The sequence below is a fragment of the Podarcis tiliguerta genome (assembly GCF_965153285.1).
Source record: "Podarcis tiliguerta genome assembly, chromosome: 16".
NCBI lineage: Eukaryota > Metazoa > Chordata > Lepidosauria > Squamata > Lacertidae > Podarcis > Podarcis tiliguerta.
The window spans coordinates 6,548,813-6,561,193 of record NC_139549.1 but is presented as its reverse complement, the minus strand read 5'-3'; the positions used below and the strand labels follow the sequence as shown (position 1 = coordinate 6,561,193).

At 43.6% G+C, this 12,381-nt stretch overlaps 1 long non-coding RNA gene across 1 annotated transcript; it reads left to right on the top strand.

The window, feature by feature from the left end:
* Positions 1 to 8,313: 8,313 nt before the first annotated feature.
* LOC310666234 lies at positions 8,314 to 11,523 on the top strand. The gene is made up of 2 exons (XR_014505790.1): positions 8,314 to 8,746; positions 10,914 to 11,523. It is a non-coding gene; the product is annotated as an uncharacterized lncRNA (long non-coding RNA).
* The last annotated feature ends 858 nt before the right edge of the window (positions 11,524 to 12,381 follow it).

Sequence of the window (12,381 nt, the reverse complement as noted above, 5' to 3'; positions counted from 1 at the left end):
ACAGAGAAAAGTTTCAAAACTATCAAATACATTGGTGGAAGTTAGTTCACAAAGAATATAAAGTTTGAAAGCACTGTCTGAATAATTTTGCTCCCACTCTAGGGTCAGGGTAGATTTGCCACAAGTCAACACCCCAAAAGTGGAATTTGGAAGAAAACCCAGAACTGGCATGGGACTGCTTTTTTTCACCTACTTCAAACTGTAGGGAGTCATTGCTTGAAGTGGCTTTTTGTTCATGGGTTTAATCTGGAGGGGAAAGCAACATTAGAGGTCCTTGGGGTAAAATTCCCAAAGCATTTTGAGTATAAACATTCCCTTGTCAACTTGCCCTGAAGGTCAGGCATGTGCACCACGGTGAAGGTCAAACCATTAAGGCCATGGCTCGATCTACACCGACCAGTTTAACATTCTTAGAATGATATTTGATATACTGTTCTAAAATGTCACAGGGCATACTTATAAATTAAAAGTGTTTCTTCCCTTTGTTTCCTCCATCAAAATGTTGTTTCCCTTCTGCTGGTTGCTCTGCAGCACATTAACATTCATAATGTGCTATTAAAAGTAGGGTGTCATGTGTCCATCTAAGTCATTAATACCATTCCTTAACCCTTAATGTTAAAAATTATCCAGAATGAGGCAGCGAGACTGGGGACTGGGAGCGGCCGCCGAGACCACATAACACCAGTCTTGAAAGACCTACATTGTCTCCCAGTACGTTACCAAAAACAATTCAAAGTGTTGGTGCTGACTTTTAAAGCCCTAAATTGCCTCAGCCCAGTATACCTGAAGGAGCATCTTCACCTCCATTGTTCAGCCCAGACACTGAAGTCCAGCTCCGAGGGCCTTCTGGTGGTTCCCTCACTGCATGAAGCGAAGTTACAGGGAACCAGGCAGAGGGCCTTCACGGTAGTGGCTTCCGCCCTGTGGAACACCCTCCCATCAGATGTCAAGGAAATAAATACCGGTATATGATTTCTACTCCGATGGGGAATTTGTCTTCGACAATGTGTAGAATCATGAGAATGAAAATAATAAATAGAGTTGGGGCGATAATACAACCCCTCTTTGACACCTGATCCCACCATGAATGGTTCACTTTGAGAGCCATTGTTATCTGTGATTGTTGCTGTCATATTATCATGGAGGAGCTGCAGGATGTTCACAAATTTATCTGGGCAGTCAATTTTCAGAAGGACAGTCCACAGGGCATTACCATTTACAGTGTCAAAGGCCTTAGTCAGGTCAATAAACACGATATACAGGGGTTGGTTTTGCTCTCTGCATTTTTCTTGAAGCTTTCGGGTGGTGAAAATCATGTCCACTGTCCTAGAAGGTCTCAAACAATTTAGGGATTCAGGAAGATTAGCCTCAGATATTGTTAGGAGATGGTTTGCTAAGACCCTTGCAATAACTTTGCAGGTAGTAGCTGATAAAGAGATGTCTCAATAGTTTCTGCAATCTATTTTATCACCTTTTTTAAAAAAAATGATAATTTTGGCATCCCTAAAGTTTCCTGGGATCTCCTCTCCCAGATTTTTTCAATGAACCTGTGAAGTTGTTGTGTAAGTTCAATTCTGCCCACTTTTAAGACTTCAGTAGGTATCCCATCAGGTCTGCTGGCTTTGTTGTTTTTCATTTGTTTAATAGCTATACACAACTCTCCCAGATTTGGAGATACTGCAAGCTCATCTCTCACTTGGTTTTGCAGAATTTGTGACAGGACCTCAGCAGCTATGGGGGAGTTGCAGTTAAGGAGACGCTGTTACTGTTCTTTTCAGCACACCACAATAGTTTTTTATCTTTTAGAAGTGTGGTACCGTCTGTTGAGCATAGGGGGAGTATACCATGATTTATTGGCCATAGATGGTCTTTGTGACTTTAAAGAAACTCTGTGCATCATGAGTGTCAGCTAAGTGCTGGCTAAGTACTGAGTGTACAGAATCATTGTTGCTGTAGTCACATACATAAATACCTTTGAGGTTTTCATTTCTTCAAGTATTAAAACATTATTGTTCTGTATTTAATAATAATAATAATAATAATAATAATAATAATAATAATAATAATTTATTTATACCCCGCCCATCTGGCTGAGTTTCCCCAGCTACTCTGGGTGGCTTCCAATCAAGTGTTAAAAACAATACAGCCTTAAATATTAAAAACTTCCCTAAACAGGGCTGCCTTCAGATGTCTTTTAAAAAGAAGATAGCTGCTTATTTATTTCACAGAAAGAAATAATTCCACAGGGCGGGTGCCACTACCGAGAAGGCCTTCTGTCTGGTTCCCTGTAACCTCACTTCTCGCAATGAGGGAACCGCCAGAAGGCCCTCGGTGCTGGATCTCAGTGTCCGGGCTGAACGATGGTGGTGGAGATGCTCCTTCAGGTATACAGGACCGAGGCCATTTAGGGCTTTAAAGGTCAGCACCAACACTTTGAATTGTGCTCGGAAACGTAATTAGAATTTCAGGGTAGCCACGAGAAAACTATCAGATCGTCCTTAAGGAAATGTGGTTCTCAGAAGAAAGACATTGTTGGCTACCTCTGAAGTAGCACCTTCTGGCTTTCTTGTTTACCATGGCTCACCAGAAGTAGCATGTTTCAGTGGAAACACCCAGATGTGGCAAGCTTGTGGCCATCAGTCCTGGTTTTTGGGTGGTTTAAAGACAGCAATGCAGTGATCATTTTGATAATGATTCTCCTGATCCCAATTGAGCAAATTCCAGGAAATGTGAGATTATATCTCATATAAGAATGTGGCTTTGGCGTGCTATGAGGAAAAGAACCTGTAGGGTGTAACTTGGGTGCTCTATTGCTCTGAGGTTTGCAAGAAACTCATAAACAGAACAGGCAATTACTTACTGTAATTTGAAGTTCTTGCCACATGGAAAACACTCAGCTGGGAGGCAGAGCCCTGTGAAGTAACTCATCCTGAAGATGCATCATGCAACATCAATGCCAGTATCTGAAGTCTTTTCTCACAGCCCTTCTTCTTCTTTTAACTAAACTTCAGTGTTCCCAGGCTCGTAGTACTGATGTCTAGAAAAGGAATACTAGAAAACTAACTTCTACAATTATAGTGCTTTAGAGAGACTCTCAAGAGTATCCAGTCGTCCACCACCTCGTTCAATGCAGGGATCTCGCGAGTACAGCATCCCTAACCAAAGGCTGCCCAGAGGCTGATTGCTCCACCATCAAACATATCTCAACAATTAGGCAGTTTCTCCTAGCATTTACCACAAACACATGTTGTTGTTGTTTAGTAGTTCAGTCGTGTCCGACTCTTCGTGACCCCATGGACCAGAGCACGCCAGGCACTCCTGTCTTCCACTGCCACCTGCAGTTTGGTCAGACTCATGTTTGTAGCTTCGAGAACACTGTCTAACCATCTCGTCCTCTGTCGTCCCCTTCTCCTTGTGCCCTCCATCTTTCCCAGCATCAGGGTCTTTTCCAGGGAGTCTTCTCTTCTCATGAGGTGGCCAAAGTATTGGAGTCTCAGCTTCACAATCTGTCCTTCCAGTGAGCACTCAGGGCTGATTTCCTTAAGAATGGATGCGTTTGATCTTCTTGCAGTCCATGGGACTATCAAGAGTTTCCTCCAGCACCATAATTCAAAAGCATCAATTCTTTGGCGATCAGCCTTCTTTATGGTCCAGCTTTCACTTCCATACATCACTACTGGGAAAACCATAGCTTTTACTATACGGACCTTTGTTGGCAAGGTGATGTCTCTACTTTTTAAAATGCTGTCTAGGTTTGTCATTGCTTTCCTCCCAAAAAGCAGGCGTACAAACACATACACTTGCAAATTTATCTGGCTTTTGTTAAACTGATTGGAATCACAGTCATTCATTGATCTACTAACAATCACCCAAAGTATAGCCTGCAGTTTCTGACCTACCTTTGCTGTTTCCCTTAAATGGCCTGGTACAAACTTCCAGTTCCCCTGAAGGTACATTTCTCCCCTAGGGCAGAATCAGTTCTGGGTTGTGTTTGCTTGTCTTCTGGAGGAAAACATGGACCATAAACCCTCCAGGAGCACCCCCCAGAGCATCACCTCTGCATGTTCTATTATCTAATACAGGTGTGAGGAACCCTTGGGCCTTCAAATATAGATGAACTGCAAATCCTATATTCCTGGCCATCAGGCGATGCTTTCTGGTGCTGATGGAAGCTGTAACACCTGGAGAGCAGAGGGTCCCCAACTTGATCTAATAACTAGGCCCTAAATTTTAGGGTTCTCAGAAGCTAAGTTCCATTGACCTAAGCTAGTTATGTCCATCAATTTCACTGGGTCTACTCTGAGGAAGAGCAGCATGGGATACAACCCTTATAGATCACAGTTTTCATAAAAATACACCATACAAAATGACAATAAGCTCAATAAAGCATCATTTAAATGAGCTGAGAAAGAGAAATCAATACAAAGAAAAAATCAATTATGATTCACTTGCTAGAAACATCCCAAAGGAATTGATAATAAAAACATTTTACTAAAAACATTTTCAAATTTATTATAGAATCAGATCAGAGCTTTTTTTTTAATCCATAAAAAGGTTGTTGGGAAAGGAAAGCCTTCAGTAGGCATATATATATATATATATATATATATATATATATATATATATGCTTTCGTAGATTTTCACGGGTACAGGAATGCAGGTTTTGGTGTCCTCGGGTGTCTTCCCGTGTAAAAGTTGGGGTGTCTAGGCGACGTTTCGACGAGGTCTCACTCGTCATCTTCAGGCTGGTGCTTTCGGCTTCTTGTTACTGGAACAGAGCAGGATCTCAGTGTTTGAGTTCCTATAAATACTGTTGAGGAGGTGTGGTGTATAGCCTCCAATGTTCTGGGCAGAGAGGAGGTTCCCAGGCTAGTGTGCCTTTTCTTCTTTTGTTCCTTAATTACTTGAGGGATATCTTGAGTGATTTCTTGAGTGATTTCCTGAATCCCACTTAGGTGGGTCATTAGGTGTGGATTAGTTGCTAAAGCCTTCGTGTCTTGAACTCTTGAACTTTGTGAAGAGTTTTTCTGAGAAGATGGCTGTACTGCACTTGGTTGTGCTCTGGCTTGGCTTCGTGTATAGGGGCGAGCTGTGGTTTTGTGGCCTGTGCCAGCCAAATCTGTGTAGGGATTGCAGGGGGGTGCAGCATCCGGAGGTGCCACCCTGGTTTGGCTACTGGATGGTGTCTGTAATTTATCTGTGGAGAGGGTCTGGGTTTGGGTCTGGTGTGGTTGATTGGTGATGGCGTTCTGTGTGCCTCTGGATCTGGTGTCAGATTTTGTGGGGAGGGCTAATTTCCAGATGTCTGGCAAGCGGGATGTGTCGTCACGCTTGTTCATGTTGTGAGGGTGTTTCTCTATCTCGATGGCTTCCATGATTATTCTCTTGTGGTGATGTTCCATGTTAAAGAGCAATTTGGAATCTGCAAAATTAATTTCGTGTCCTGTTTCTTTCATGTGTTGGAAAAGAGAGGAAGTTTTTTCTTCTTTTTTGACGGCATTCTTGTGTTCTGCGATACGTGCATTTATTCGTCTGTTTGTTTGTCCAATGTACGTGGCTGGGCAGACTTTGCAGGGTATTTCATAGACCCCTTGGTTTTCCAACTGAATTTTATCCTTGGGGTTTCTGAGGAAACCAAGACACAGAAGAAAACAATGGCATAGCCCTCCTTCCTTATATCAAGGGCACTACAGATAAAATTAGCAAAATCCTCCATAAACACAATATCAAAACAGCCTTTTGCACCAACCAAAAAATAGCCAATATCCTCAGAAACCCCAAGGATAAAATTCAGTTGGAAAACCAAGGGGTCTATGAAATACCCTGCAAAGTCTGCCCAGCCACGTACATTGGACAAACAAACAGACGAATAAATGCACGTATCGCAGAACACAAGAATGCCGTCAAAAAAGAAGAAAAAACTTCCTCTCTTTTCCAACACATGAAAGAAACAGGACACGAAATTAATTTTGCAGATTCCAAATTGCTCTTTAACATGGAACATCACCACAAGAGAATAATCATGGAAGCCATCGAGATAGAGAAACACCCTCACAACATGAACAAGCGTGACGACACATCCCGCTTGCCAGACATCTGGAAATTAGCCCTCCCCACAAAATCTGACACCAGATCCAGAGGCACACAGAACGCCATCACCAATCAACCACACCAGACCCAAACCCAGACCCTCTCCACAGATAAATTACAGACACCATCCAGTAGCCAAACCAGGGTGGCACCTCCGGATGCTGCACCCCCCTGCAATCCCTACACAGATTTGGCTGGCACAGGCCACAAAACCACAGCTCGCCCCTATACACGAAGCCAAGCCAGAGCACAACCAAGTGCAGTACAGCCATCTTCTCAGAAAAACTCTTCACAAAGTTCAAGAGTTCAAGACACGAAGGCTTTAGCAACTAATCCACACCTAATGACCCACCTAAGTGGGATTCAGGAAATCACTCAAGAAATCACTCAAGATATCCCTCAAGTAATTAAGGAACAAAAGAAGAAAAGGCACACTAGCCTGGGAACCTCCTCTCTGCCCAGAACATTGGAGGCTATACACCACACCTCCTCAACAGTATTTATAGGAACTCAAACACTGAGATCCTGCTCTGTTCCAGTAACAAGAAGCCGAAAGCACCAGCCTGAAGATGACGAGTGAGACCTCGTCGAAACGTCGCCTAGACACCCCAACTTTTACACGGGAAGACACCCGAGGACACCAAAACCTGCATATATATATATGTATATATTGCCATCCATAGACCCACAAAACAGTTTCAAAACAAGATACAGTTAAGACAACCAAACAACAGGCAAAAGAAACCGAGGTAGTCATTTTGTTATGTCTAGAGCGTGATGGTCTTTGTTTCTTGTGACCTCTGTAAGAAACTTCGCCACAGTCAGTGCAATACCATTTGACCTATCCACCAGAAGGTATTTAATATGGAAGGCTTCAGATTTGCTAGTAAGGCTTTGATCATTTGATCCCTTGCTTGCTCATACTTGCCACAATGCAGTAGGATATGGTTCATGCAATCGACGTCCTGAGAACATAAACAAAGCCTATTCTGATAGGGGGATGCCTCTCAGTCTACCATTTAGAAGTTCTGATGGAAATGCATTTAATCTAGCTTTGGTAAATAAATGTCAATAGGTGGGTATGGACAAATTCCTAAGATATGAGGCTAACTGAAAGTCGTGCCCGTATTGGATTCCAGCTGCAATCGGGCGATAGATTACATTGGATCTGGATCGCAGGTTGCTATGTGAGATGTCCCAAAGCCTTCACCTCAGGGATACAAGAGTGGTATTGTAGCCCAGTTGATACAAAAGGGATGGTGACAGCCATAGACTGATAAACTCCTCATTGGTTAGATGTACAAGTAATCCCTTCCCCAAGCCAAATACTGAGATCTTAAGCCAGTATTTCAAGGCAGCCCAACAAGCTTTGGTGGAAAGTGGGCATTCACCTGTTTCCAGAAATAAGATTGGATTTGGGACACAATTTGGAACCTGTAGTAAGGACTGGGGAAAAACTTTGCCTGGAACCCATCTAACTTAGGAAATAAGCCGTTGTACCAGGCGTTTGAAGTGTAGAGAAGTTGGGAGACAGATTTTGCACTAACAGGCATCAATAAGGCAATAAGAGACATCACTTGTCTTGATATGCAATGCATCCAAGGGCCTGATCCCAACACTGCATGAAATAGACCTCCTGATGAGTTGGTATCTACAAGATACCATCCCTGGCAATGTAGGGTGGCCAGTTACGTCTATAAGGGGGTGAGACACTATTTAATTAGGAACACTGGAATATAGGAAGCTGCATTAAAGTAAAGGTAAAGGTACCCCTGCCCGTACGGGCCAGTCTTGACAGACTCTATGGTTGTGTGCTCATCTCACTCTAGAGGCCGGGAGCCAGCGCTGTCCGCAGACACTTCCGGGTCACATGGCCAGCGTGACGAAGCTGCAGCTGGCGAGCCAGCACCAGCGCAGCACACAGAAACGCCGTTTACTTTCCCGCTAGTAAGCGGTCCCTATTTATCTACTTGCACCCGGGGGTGCTTTCGAACTGCTAGGTTGGCAGGTGCTGGGACCGAGCAACGGGAGCGCACCCCGTTGTGGGGATTCGAACCGCCGACTATGCGATCAGCAAGTCCTAGGAGCTGAGGTTTTACCCACAGCGCCACCCACGTCCCCGCAGGAAGCTGCATTATTGTTGCCTTATTTGACACTTTTTCCAGACTCCCAAATTCTCAGGGGTCTTTTATGGTGGGTTAACTTAGTGGGCACCTTACCAGTTTGAGGGCACCAGCAGTGACTCCATTCTGATTGCAACTAACATTAGCTATGTCCCATTACAACTTGTTTATTGTGATGTACCAGTTAGGAGAGCAAATTTGTGAAGAGGAAATGCTGATTTGGCACACTGTCCCTACAGCAATCGGTATGTTGAAAGATTTGTAATGTTTTGATACTGAGTTTGGGAGAACCCTATGACAACAGTGAGGTGAGTATTCAGTGAGGTGAGTATTCTGATTATTAAGGAAAGGGTGTCAACTCTTTACAGGAATCTGGGGAGTTCCCTATGACAAATTATCAACTTGTCATCATACACCCCTTAAAAAGGGGGAGTCTTAAGTATGTTCCAGGCTACCAGAGATACAGTATAAAAAGCCCATCCTCTAGGCTGCTTCCAAACACTTCTCTGCATTCCTGCTTCTTAGAGAACTAGGTAAGTCCACTTGGGTTCTGGGAAAGCGGGCACATTTTCTGAATGTACAAATTTTCTAAGATGCACATTTTCTAGGTTTACAAAGGTTATGCAGGTGAATGTCAGTTGTTGCTAATTTTCAAGGGTAGATTGCACTGCTATGTGAGGTTTTCAAGCAAGTGCACTTGAATTGAGTGTGTGTGTGTCTGCATTATGCTGGGATGGAGCACTTTGGTGGGGAAAACTTCTCTGGGGTTTACAGTAAAGGTGAGGAACCTATGGACTCCAGCACTCCAACATCACCAACAGGTACAATGGTCAAGGATGATGGGAGCACCAATCCAGAAACTTCTGGAGGACTACAGACTCCTAACCACTGATTTATATTCTTAGATGAGATACTTGATTGAAGTTTATCATTGGGATAGATGGTCCAAATGAATGATAACTTCCTTTTTGCTGGAACTCACAAGCTTTGCAGTAACAGGAGCAGTAGTGGTAGCAGTTGTTGCCTTCTACATAGCTCTACCATGAAGCTGTGAGTCCCACCAAAAGGAAACTACCAGGCCCTTGGACTATCCATCCTAAAATGTGTCAGGTTTCCTGGTGTCAGGCTGAAGTATTTCCTATTCTTTCTATGATAGGTCCTTTAAACTGATACCACCACTATTTAGACCTGGGACCTTCTGTGCTTTCTCATTTGGTTATTGGAATTGCTTATATTGAGCCAGAAGACTGGCTCATCTAAATTGTAGAGTTGGAGGAAGCCATGTAGATTTTCAAGACCAACATTCTGCTCAATGAGGAAAATCCAGATCTTGATAAGTGTATGCTTGAAGACCTCTAGAGTGGAAGAACCCTTCCACTACCCTTCTGCTTATGCCAGTAATGGAACCTAGAGTTTCTCCCTCATTAGAGTTAGAGGGTTTTATTCAATGAAGTCCAGCTCATTACATACCCATGGAAATTAATGAATCTAACTTGGCCATGTTTGTTAACTTCAATGGGCCTACTCTGAGTAAGCCTAGCTTTGCATTTCCTCCTCTCCCATAAGCTGGACAGCTATCTCTTGGGGAAGCTCTTCCTTTAGCCCAGTGTTCTCCAAGGTCTCAGGTTGATGACTTTTCAAAATCAGCTGATATCCAATTTAACTAGAGGTGGTTATGGTATTCTAACCCACAGGAAGCAATGTTGGCCACCCATCCAGATGGCTTTAAAATTCATGGCAGATAAGGCTGTCAGTGACTACAAGCCACAATGACCATGTTCTGTTTCAAATGTCAGGGGCAGTAATGCTTCTAAATATCTGTTGCTGGAAACCACAGAAGGCAAGAGTGGTATGTGCTCAGTTGCTGCTTGAGGGCTTCCCATGGGGGCATCTGGGTGGCCTCTGTGAGAACAGGATGATGGACCAGATGCGACATTATCATGATACAGCAGGCTCTTCTTATGTTCTTCTGTTCTTCTGTTCTCATGTTCTTATTCTGATGGTCTCACCCAGCAAAACCAAGACTCCCTAAACTCTTCAGCTCCATGGAATCACTACCCTACGGGGAAACACCACAGTATTTGAGACTTTAGCTTAGAGAAAATGAGGTAGTATACAACCATTGTAGGCTTTGATAGCTTTATCCACAGTTGATTTGGGGGAAAGGCTATAGCTCAGTGGGAGAACATCTGCCATGCTTGCAGAAGGTCTCTGTTTCAGTCCCTGGTATCTCTGGGTAGGAGAGACCCCTGTCTGAACTCCTGGAGAGCCACTGGCAGTCAATGAGCACAAAGCCAAGCTGGATGGAACATTGGTCTGATTTGGTATAGGGCAGTTTTGCATGTGCCTGGATATAAACCACCTGTAAAGCCTGTAATGTTGGTGATCAATCCTTGCATCTTGTGGAAATGGATTCCACAGCCTAACAATATGTTGTGTGACAGAGAACTTCCTTTTTCTCTGTACTGAATCTTCTGCAGTTCAGCTTCATTGAATGACAGCAAATGTTTTGGGGTTTTTTTACTATGGAAGGGGGAGAATGAAAAAAAACACCCCTCTATTGACTCCATGGATATATATATCCCAAGGTATGGAACTAGAGGGTCTTCTGTCGTCTTATTGAGTTCTTAACTATTGTTAATATCAAACTTGTGCTCTCCACTGGGAACTCTGCATGATGCTGACTCCATGTTCTTTCAGGTCCACCTCTGAACCTCAAAGATGTCTGCTGGCCGTGGTGGATGGAATAATCAATGCTATGCCCAGTGCCCCCCATCAACAGTGACCATCCGGCCACCACCTTTTGTCCTGACCATCCCAGGGCCAGCTCTCTGTTGCCCTGACCAGGCTTTTCGCATCGAGCAGTACAACCCATGTGCTTACGGATATGGTGGCGGCAGATCTTCTCTGTATGCCAGTGGTGGTTCCAACATGTCCTCGTTCTATACCCAGGCCCTGCCAAGCAACACGTGTAACAGTGGTAACTGCTGGCTTTAAATCAAGACCAAAGTGAAAGATCCGAGGAAGAACGATGGAGAAAACAAGAAGAGCTAGATCAGCTTCCACAACTCCCACCTGAAATGTTGAACATCCACAGTGCATTGATGTTATCCCTTAGGTCTATATCTGTTTTGCCTATTGCAGTTGTATTTAAAATCCTTGTGTACTGCTCTTACTGTCTGCTGACAACTTGATCTTAGCAACAGGTTGAGAATTGTGTGCATCCAGTACTTCGTTTCACATCGTATTTGCACTTCTGACCGGGTTATTCCTATTTGCTTTCATATTAAAATTTGAATTGCATCCAAAATCACTTATCTCCTCTCTTCCTTCTATGGTTGAACTGAAGTGTGGGCCTCCTTTGTTGATTCCTGTCCAGGCACTGTACCAACTTAGTTTCAACACAGCTACAGCCACATCTGGCTTCATGATACCTTGGAGCCCTCATTCTCTACGATAAGTGGATTTCATAGAGTCATCAGCTCATTTTTAAAGAAGCAAAAGCGCTCATCTCGCTTTATTGGCTGAGGGAGCCAGCATACAGCTTCTGGGTCATGTGGCCAGCATGACTAAGCCGCTTCTGGCGAACCAGAGCAGCGCACGGAAACATCATTTACCTTCCCGCCGGAGCGATACCTATTTATCTACTTGCACTTTGATGTGCTTTCAAACTGCTAGGTTGGCAGGAACAGGGACCAAACAACAGGAGCTCACCCTGTCGTGGGGATTCGAACCTCCGACCTTCCGATCGGCAAGCTCTAGGCTCTGTAGTTTATATATATATAAAATCAAGTTCAACAACAGAATACATAATCCACTTTTAAAAATAGATTTTATGCTGTCCTTCAACAAGCATTTCCAGTATGGTTCTATATATTTTATTTTAGAGAGTTAAATATTTACAAACCACAGTTTTCTATAACATATCACAAAGTGGTTTACAACCTGAAAACACAATATTACTAGCTCTGATTTGTTTGTTGTAACTCTATTGTCAGAGGCTGTTAACATCTGTAATACCAGCTGTTGGTAACCATGGGTGGAGAGCATTGTGTTGTGCTCAGCTCCAGCTTATGGCGTTCCCATGGAGACACCTAGTTGGCAGCTGTGGGAACATGATGTTGGTCTAGAGACTGTCCACTAACTTGATCCAGCAGCTCTTCTGATG